The sequence below is a fragment of the Helianthus annuus genome, chromosome 13 (genome assembly GCF_002127325.2).
Source record: "Helianthus annuus cultivar XRQ/B chromosome 13, HanXRQr2.0-SUNRISE, whole genome shotgun sequence".
NCBI classification, from domain to species: domain Eukaryota; kingdom Viridiplantae; phylum Streptophyta; class Magnoliopsida; order Asterales; family Asteraceae; genus Helianthus; species Helianthus annuus.
In genome coordinates, this window is record NC_035445.2 from 7205263 (window position 1) to 7215126 (window position 9864).

General features: G+C 28.4%; 1 long non-coding RNA gene across 1 annotated transcript; it reads right to left on the reverse strand.

Moving 5' to 3' along the window:
- Positions 1 to 5736: 5736 nt before the first annotated feature.
- Positions 5737 to 9176, reverse strand: LOC110897379. Its single transcript, XR_002568597.2, has 5 exons — positions 8423 to 9176; positions 7585 to 7672; positions 7250 to 7488; positions 6097 to 6746; positions 5737 to 6016 (listed from the first exon to the last, which is right to left on the reverse strand). It is a non-coding gene; the product is annotated as an uncharacterized LOC110897379 (long non-coding RNA).
- Positions 9177 to 9864: the final 688 nt, after the last annotated feature.

A 9864-nucleotide genomic window follows, 5' to 3' on the forward strand; every position in this document is an offset into this window, starting at 1 on the left:
TAAAAGAAAGGCCTATATGGGTTTATTGGTCTAAAATTGCTTAATTTTTTTGTGACAAAAGCTTTAATGGATTCTGTTCGATGATGTGTTGACTTGTTCAGAAATCAAGACTCTTATTGAAGATGGCAGTGCTCCAGTTCATTTGTTAGAATCAGGTGGAATCTTGAATTCATAGATGAGATATTAATGAAATTGTTAGCCAAAATAGACATTTAGTCGGGTCAAATGGAATCTTGAATTCCAGTTATGTCTGGTCTAGACGAGGATTAGATTTTGTTTATATATTAATAGTCAAAAACTCGCGAAGGTGTAGACTCCACAACTCTAGAAAAACAGGTTTCCCTGCAAGTATGTTTTGACAATCATTTCCAATCTGTGCATTGCATGTGTTAACTATTCTGTAGGTTTCTTTGCTCATCATTTTTTTACTTTTGAAGAATGTTTTTGAATGTGTATCCCAAAAAGGGGTGGCTCAAGTGGGGCTATTCCGAATGATTTTATCTACTTAGTGCAGAGAATTACTGCATGAATTAGATTTTGGTTACGTCATTAATAATTTAAAAAGCCAAAGATTTGTTTATAAATAAAAAAAAATTCTTAACATGTTAAATATTTTTTTAATATAATAAAATATTTTTTTAACATGTTAAATATATTTTATTGGTTTATTTAAAAAATTGTTTCAGATCAATATGAAATATAATTTGATTTTTCAACTTTATATGTTGTATCTCATACAAGCACAACGAATTACATTGATTAATTACTATTAATCGCAACGTACGTCTTGTGTCACCATGGTTCCTAGATCACGAGTAATCCGGGTGAGATCGGAGATACATCACCCCGTAGAAGGTTAGAAGCTTTCCTGACAATATACCATTGAGAATATTTATGACACGTTAAATAATATAAAAAGACTAAATATTTGTTTATAAATTAAAAATAAATTCTTAACATGTTAAATGTGTTTTTAACATAACAAAATATTTTCTTAACATGTTAAATATATTTTATTGGTTTATTTAAAAAATAATTGTTTTAGATTAATATGAAATATAATTTGATTTTTCAACTTTACGTATTGTATCTCATATAAGCACAACGGATTATATTGATTGATTATTTTAATTTTTATTAATCACAAGGTATGCCATGTGTCACCGTGGTTTCCTAGATCACAAATTATCCAGATGAGATCGGAGATAAATCACCTCGTAGAAGGTTAGGAGCTTTACCGACAATATACGATTGCGAATATTTATGACATGTTAAATAATATAAAAAGACTAAACATTTGGTTATAAATAAAAAAATAAATTTTTTAACATGTTAAATATATGTTATTGGTTTATTTAAAAATAATAATTGTTTCAGATTAATATGAAATATAATTTCATTTTTCAACTTTATGTGTTGTATCTGATATAAGCACAACGAATTATAGATTGATTATTTTAATTTTTATTAATCGCAAGGTACGTCTCGTGTCACCATAGTTTTTTTTTCTAGAACACAAATGATCCGGGTTTGATCGGAGATAAATCACCTCGTAGAATGTTAGGAGCTTTCCTGACAATATACCATTGCGAATATTTATGACACGTTATATAATTTAAAAAGATTAAACATTTATTTATAAATAAAAAAACAAATTCTTAACATGTTAAATATTTTTTTAATATCATAAAATATTTTCTTAACATGTTAAATATATTTTATTGTTTATTTAAAAAAAAAGTTTCAGATTAATATGAAATATAATTTGATTTTTCAACTTTATGTGTTGTATCCCATATAAGCTCAACGAATTATATTGATTAATTATTATTAATCGCAAGGTACGTCTTGTGTCACCATGGTTCCTAGATCACGAGTGATCCAGGTGAGATCGGAGATACATCACCTCGTTGAAGGTTAGAAGCTTTCCCGACAATATACCATTGAGAATATTTATGACACTTTAAATAATTTAAAAAGACTAAATATTTGTTTATAAATAAAAAAATAAAATCTTAACATGTTAAATATTTTTTAACATAATAATATATTTTCTTAACATGTTAAATATATTTTATTGGTTTATTTAAAAAAATAATTGTTTATATGAAATATAATTTGATTTTTCAACTTTACCTGCTGTCTCTCATATAAACACAACGAATTATATTGATTGATTATTTCAAATTTTATTAATCACAAGGTATGCCATGTGTCACCACGGTTTCCTAGATCACAAATTATCCGGGTAAGATCGGAGATACATCACATCGTAGAAGGTTAGGAGCTTTCCCGGCAATATACCATTGCGAATATTTATGACACGTTAAATAATATAAAAAGACTAAACATTTGGTTATAAATAAAAAAAAATAAATTCTTAACTTGTTAAATATTTTTTAGCATAATAAAATATTTTCTTAACATGTTAAATATATGTTATTGGTTTATTTAGAAACCATAATTGTTTCAGATTAATATGAAATATAATTTGATTTTTCAACTTTATGTGTTATATCTGATATGAGCACAACGAATTATAGATTGATTATTTTAATTTTTATTAATCGCAAGGTACGTCTTGTGTCACCATGGTGTTTTTTAGATCACAAATGATCCGGGTGAGATCAGAGATAGATCACCTCGTAGAAAGTTTGAAGCTTTCCTGACAATATACCATTGCAAATATTTATGACACGTTAAATAATTTAAAAAGATTAAACATTTTTTTTGTAAATAAAAAAACAAATTCTTAACATGTTAAATATTTTTTAATATCATAAAATATTTTCTTAACATGTTAAATATATTTTATTGGTTTATTTAAAAAAATGTTTCAGATTAGTATGAAATATAATTTGATTTTTCAACTTTATGTGTTGAATCTCATATAAGCTCAACGAATTATATTTACTAATATGGAATATACCATTGCGAATATCTATGACACGTTAAATAATTTAAAAAACTAAACATTTGTTTATAAATTAAAAACAAATTCTTAACATGTTAAATATTTTTTTAATATCATAAAATATTTTCTTAACATGTTAAATATATTTTATTGGTTTATTTAAAAAAAAAAATTGTTTCAGATTAATATGAAATATAATTTGATTTTTCAACTTTATGTGTTGTATCTCATATAAGCACAACGAATCAAATTGATTAATTATTATTAATTGCAAAGTAAGTCTTGTGTCACTATATTTCCTAGATCACGAGTGATCCGGGTGAGATCAGAGATACATCACCTCGTAGAAGGTTAGAAGCTTTCCCGACAATATACCATTGAGAATATTTATGACACATTAAATATTATAAAAAGACTAAACATTTGGTTATAAATAAAAAAATAAATTCTTAACTTGTTAAATATTTTTAACATAATAAAATATTTTCTTAACATGTTAGATATATGTTATTGGTTTATTTAAAAACCATAATTGTTTCAGATTAATATGAAATATAATTCGATTTTTCAACTTTATGTGTTATATCTGATATGAGCACAACAAATTATAGATTGATTATTTTAATTTTTATTAATCGCAAGGTACGTCTTGTGTCACCATGGTTTTTTTTAGATCACAAATGATCCGGGTGAGATCAGAGATAAATCACCTAGTAGAAGCTTTCCTGACAATATACCATTGCGAATATTTATGACACGTTAAATAATTTAAAAAGCCAAAAATTTATTTATAAATAAAAAAATTCTTAACATGTTAAATATTTTTTTAATATCATAAAATATTTTCTTAACATGTTAAATATATTTTATTGGTTTATTTAAAAAAAATTGTTTTAGATTACTATGAAATATAATTTGATTTTTCAACTTTATGTATTGTATCTCATATAAGCACAACGAATTATATTGATTAATTATTATTAATCGCAAAGTAAGTCTTGTATCACCATGGTTCCTAGATCACGAGTGATCCGTGTTAGATCTAAGATGCATCACATCGTAGAAGGTTAGAAGCTTTCCCGACAATATACCATTGAGAATATTTATGACACGTTAAATAATATAAAAAGACTAAATATTTGTTTATTAATAAAAAATAAATTATTAACTTGTTAAATATTTTTTAACATAATAAAATATTTTCTTAACATGTTAAATATATTTTATTGGTTTATTTAAAAATAATAAATGTTTCGGATTAATATGAAATATAATTTGATATGTGTTGTATCTAATATGAGCACACCAAATTATAGATTGATAATTTTAATTTTTATATTGATTTATTTAAAAATAATAATTGTTTCAGATTAATATGTGTTGTAAATAAAAAATAATAATTTTCACATATATAATTTCGTCAAATAAAGTTGAATAGAAACTTATTGATCAATGCAAACTCTCATTATACAAAACTTATTTTCACATGTTTTGTAAAGTAAAGTCGAATCGAGTTTAGTTTATCAATGTAAACAATCATTTAACATGTTAATTTTTTTAACATTTTGAGCTCGCATAGACTTCAAACATAACTTTAATTTAATATTTCAAACTCTAATTCGAAATTCATTATATAATTTGGTCAAATAAAGTTGACTCGAACCTAGTTGGTTAATGCAAACTCTAATTTAACATGTTAAAATTTATTATACAAAATTTATTTTAATATGTTTGGTCAAATAAAGTCAAATCGAGCTTAATTGATCAATGCAAACAATTATTTAACATGTTAAATTTATTTATTTTAACATTTTGACCCCGCATAGACTGCAAACAAAACTTTAGTTTAATATTTCAAACTCTAATATGAAATTCAATATATAATTTCGTCAAATAAAGTTGAATCGCATCTAGTTGATCAATTCAAACTCTCATTGAACATGTTAAAGTTTATCAAACAAAACTTGTCTTAACATGTTTGGTAAAATAAAATCGAATTTACTTGATAAATGAAACACTCGTTTAACATGTTAAATTAATTTTTTTAAACATTTTGAGCCCACGTAGACTTCAAACAAAACTTTAATTTAATATTTCGAACTACAATCCGAAATTCAATATAGAACTTGGTCAAAAAAAGTTGACTCGTTCCTAGTTGATTAATGCAAACTCTCATTTAAGATGTTAAAGTTTATGGTCCAAAACTTATTTTAACATGTTTGGTCAAATAAAGTTAAAACGAACCTTGTTGATCAATGTTAACTCTCATTTAACATGTTGAAGTTTATCATACAAAACTTATTTAAACATGTTTGGTCACACAAAGTCGAATCAAGTTTAGTTGATTAATATAAACGCCCATTTAACATGTTAAATTTATTTATTTTAATATCTTGAGCCCGTATAGACTCTACACAAAACTTTATTTTAATATTTTAAACCCTAATCCGAAATTAAATAGGTCATTTCATCAAATAAAGTTGAAACGAACCTAGTTGATCAATGTTAACTCTCATTTAACATGTTAAATTTTATCGTAAAAAACTTTTTTTCACATGTTTGGTGAAATAAAGTCGAATAGAGTTTAACGGGTCTTTGCAAACGCTCATTTAATATGTTAAATTTATTTATTTTAATATTTTGAGCCTATATTGACTCCACATAAAACTTTATTTTCATATTTTGAACTCTAATCCGAAATTCGATATATAATTTGGTAAGCAAAGTTGAATCGAATCTAGTTGATCAATGCAAACTATCATTTAACATGTTAAATTTATCTATATTTATCTAACATCGCAATTCTTGCTTTATTAACCCTAGAAACTTATCACAACTAATCTGAATCGAATATTATATATATGCAAACTTCACATGATTCAGATCAGATTGTAATAACATAAAGTTTATACACAAATAAAAACATAATACACATAATTACAAGAAGAAAACAATATTATAAATAGTTTTGTCGCCTTTAAAGCTGCATCTAACCAGCTGTGTCAATAAGAACAACGTCTGACCCGTTCGGGTAGCCTCCTGAATTGCTTCCTTAGCAACGATTGCATGATCTTTCTCATAACCCTTTTCCAAAATAGGGATCTGCAAGCAAAACGTAATTTTAATTTAGTATCATAGTTACAAGGCATGACAATATCATGATCAAGAGGCCAATATCATACCTGGAGCCTACGTGCATGAGTACGCAGCTGCTCAACTGCTTCTGAACAGAATGTGTCACATGCAGCCATCATGACATTGACATCATGCTCCTGCAGCCACTACACCACGTGTACATGTTTGCATTCCTAATTAGTTTATCTTTTATAAACACATGAAGTATTGAAAGTGACTGGTGATCATGCCTTGGCAAGATTAGTAGACTTTCCTACTCCATTAACTCCCACAAAAACCACAACATATGGTTTATGTTGTTCTTTGGTAACATGAGCATCCCTCGTAATGTCAATATAGAGCGCCTCAATGATGGCTAAGAAACCAATCAAGAAAGATACCTCTTCTTGAAAATGGGAATTTTGAAAGTAACGGTCATGTTGAGTTTGAGAAGAAAGTCAACCTCTACAAGTTTCTGCAAGATTTCGTGTGTGCTTTCTCGGCTAACTCTGCCTCTGTACCCTTGGTCACTACTCACTAGAAAGGAAACTGGATTACATTGCTAAGATAGTCCTGGGTGTAATCCACATTTTGACCCGATTCCTGAACCACCATTTCATATATTAACTCTAATGCAGCTTTAGATGGACTTGATTCATGCACTAAGCATGGATGATGGAACCATGTGACAAAACCCCTTATTCTCAACCACGAGATTCTACTAATGATAAAAAAAAGATATTAGTCCATAAATAAATTAAAAACTGAAATAAGAAAGAACATTATGTGACCATGTTTCTTGAATGTCCCTCAACGACACTAGCAAAATAATTCTCATATTCAAGAAGATGTGGTGTGATCTCGTCCTATCATCTTGGTTTAATCCGAGACATTTGGTCCCAAAAGTCAAAGCACGAGACAGACGTCTATGTACAAAACTACATGAGGTGCATATATATATATATATATATATATATATATATATATATTTCACATATAAACCTTTCCTACATCCCATGTATTGCTTTGCATATAAACCTCCTAAGACCCTAATTTTGATACAAAACTACATCAGTAACACCATTCCCTATCATATGATATATAACCTACTCTACATCAGTTCATAATAATTTCATGTGTAAAAGCAGCACACAAAAGCAACAAGTAAAGCCATACTTAAATCACAGAAATTGAACAGATAACATATGTTCAGGATCTTACGGCGGTGGTGGTGGTCGACCAGCAGCAGTGACGGCTGTTGTTGTTGTCGTCTGGGTGAAACGAGCGGAGCAGCAGGGCCGACGATGACGACGACGGGAATTCGAAGGTGACGATGGTGTAAGGAACAGAGCAGCAGCAGTGATGATATGTTGTTGTGTGTGGCTTTTGAGGCTCAGTTCTTTCTAGTGAGTAAGTTTTCTAGTAAGCAGTCGGTTCTTTCTTCTTGCTTCTTCTTCTCCCTGAAAGCAAGGAAGTATAATATAAAGCTCAATAAATATATGAATCATTCTCATTGATCAATGAAGTGTTCAGAATCACAAAAGCAAATGAAGTACCTCTCAACATATCCTCAAGTTCATCTGTTTTCGATTAAAAATCAACCAATGAATTAGCGTTTTGCTCACCCGCACATGAATCCGGTTTCTGTGCATCAAAAGAACAATTGCAAAAATAATGAAAGATAATAAAATTCGTCACAAATCTATAAACAAGGTTCTTATATCTAAAAATCATGCGAATTTAAACATTTAACATGTATAATGATTGAAACACTTAACTGGTCGGTTTTAACATGTAAAACCATCAACAATTTACTTGGTCCTTTTAAACAAACATTGATCAATATGTATGCAGATATGTATAATCTCCATCAAAACTTCCAATTAAACAAACACTGATCAATATGTATGCAGACATGTACGTATCTATCCACAGAAATGTTTCCGAAATGATATTCCTATAATCAATCATGCATCTATTTGAAAACTCAAACTACTGTCTCAATTTCTAATAGATATATATATTCAATTAAGAGAAAAATAGAATGTAGATACCGAAATGATATTTCTATAATCAATCATGCATCTATTTGAAAACTCAAACTACTGTCTCAATCTCCTTTAAAAATATAATTATTTAACATGTTAAATAAAAGTAAAACTAAAATAGATGCACAAGAGCAAATAATATACCTTAATCGAATATATATATTCGATTAAAAAATAGAATGTTAAACAAAAGTAAAAGTAAAACTAAAATATAATTATTCGTATGTATGTTTAAAATATTTTTTCATATGACAAATACTATAGCAAAAACAAATTAATAAACAAGTTAAACAAAACTAAAACTAAAAGGTTGAAATCTAAATTCACATAAGAGCAAATAATATACCTGTATGTACTAGACTTTGTAAGTAGCTTGAATTGAACTTTCAAGGATCTGTTAGGTTCTTGAGTAACATTTAAAGCCACTGTAGTCTATGTTGAGAATAAAAATATCAATTAACATGTTAAAAATTCACTTCAGATCTAACAAGAATATTTCAGATCAATGAGCCACAACACGAATTTCACTTGAAAAAACTAACTAAAATCTAGATCATCGTCGGTGAATACCTGTATATCAACGTACGAATGAATCTAATCACTTAATCACGCACTAAGCATAGAATTAACAGACCTGATCATCTTAAGCACCAACAATGGAAGAACTAACAGATCTGTTCATCTTTGAAACCGCTGGAACAAAATCGGAATCAAAATTAACAGATCTGATCATCTCTTAAACCGCCGGAACAATGTCGGAATCAGAATTAACAAATCTAAGCATCTTTCAAACAGCCGGAAGGAGATCGAGATCGAAATCAGAATTAACATATCCGATTATCTCTGAACCGCCGGAAAGAGACGGAATTGGAAGCCGGAAGCAAAGAATCAGTGGGTGTCGTGTGGCAGAGGGTTGAGTTCTCCGGCGAACTACGTAATACTCTCCAGCGACCTAATTAAAACTTTTCATAAATTCCAAATATGCCCCTCCGTGTTTTTTAAACCTTACAAATCTAATCTAATCTTAACCATTGATTAACTTAATCTAAGGGTGTTCCCCGGTTCCCCACTTTTTTGGTGTTCCCCAATGAACCCCACACTATATATATATATATATATATATATATATATATACACACACGTATGCTACGATGCATAAAGAGATGAAGTTAATGTAATTGATATTGTTAGATACGTATGATACATTGAATATGAAAATATTTGGATTCAATGCAAAAGTAATCGTCCAATCATTGCAAATAACTCAAACTATATTTAATTATATTTTTCTTTCACCTTTTTTCAACTAAAAATGAAACATTATTATATTTATATTTTAATATCAAAAGATTGATTTCCCATGCTTTTTATGATGTATTTAAAGTTGAATACGTATACAACTTTCTAATTAATATTTAGGCAAAATTGCACTTTTCGTCCTTTATGTTTCAGGGTTTCTGCAGGCGCTGTCCTTTAAGTTTAAAAATTACACTCTATGTCCTTTATGTTTGCAACCTGTTACAGGCGGTGTCCTTTCTCATCAACCCAGTTAACTTTTGATGTTAAAATCTGAGGACCTGAAATGAGGGACCTTTTATGTAAAAAAGTGAAACATGAGGGACCTGAAATATACACTCTTCTTCTCTCTTAAAAAACTTTTCACTACACCAGCCTTAACAAAATCAGTTCGGTCTTCTTCTCCGTTTTAACAGATCGAAAACCTTCAAAGTGAAACATGAGGGACCTGAAATATACACTCTTCGTGTCTGAACCTTTCGTGAAGGGGTT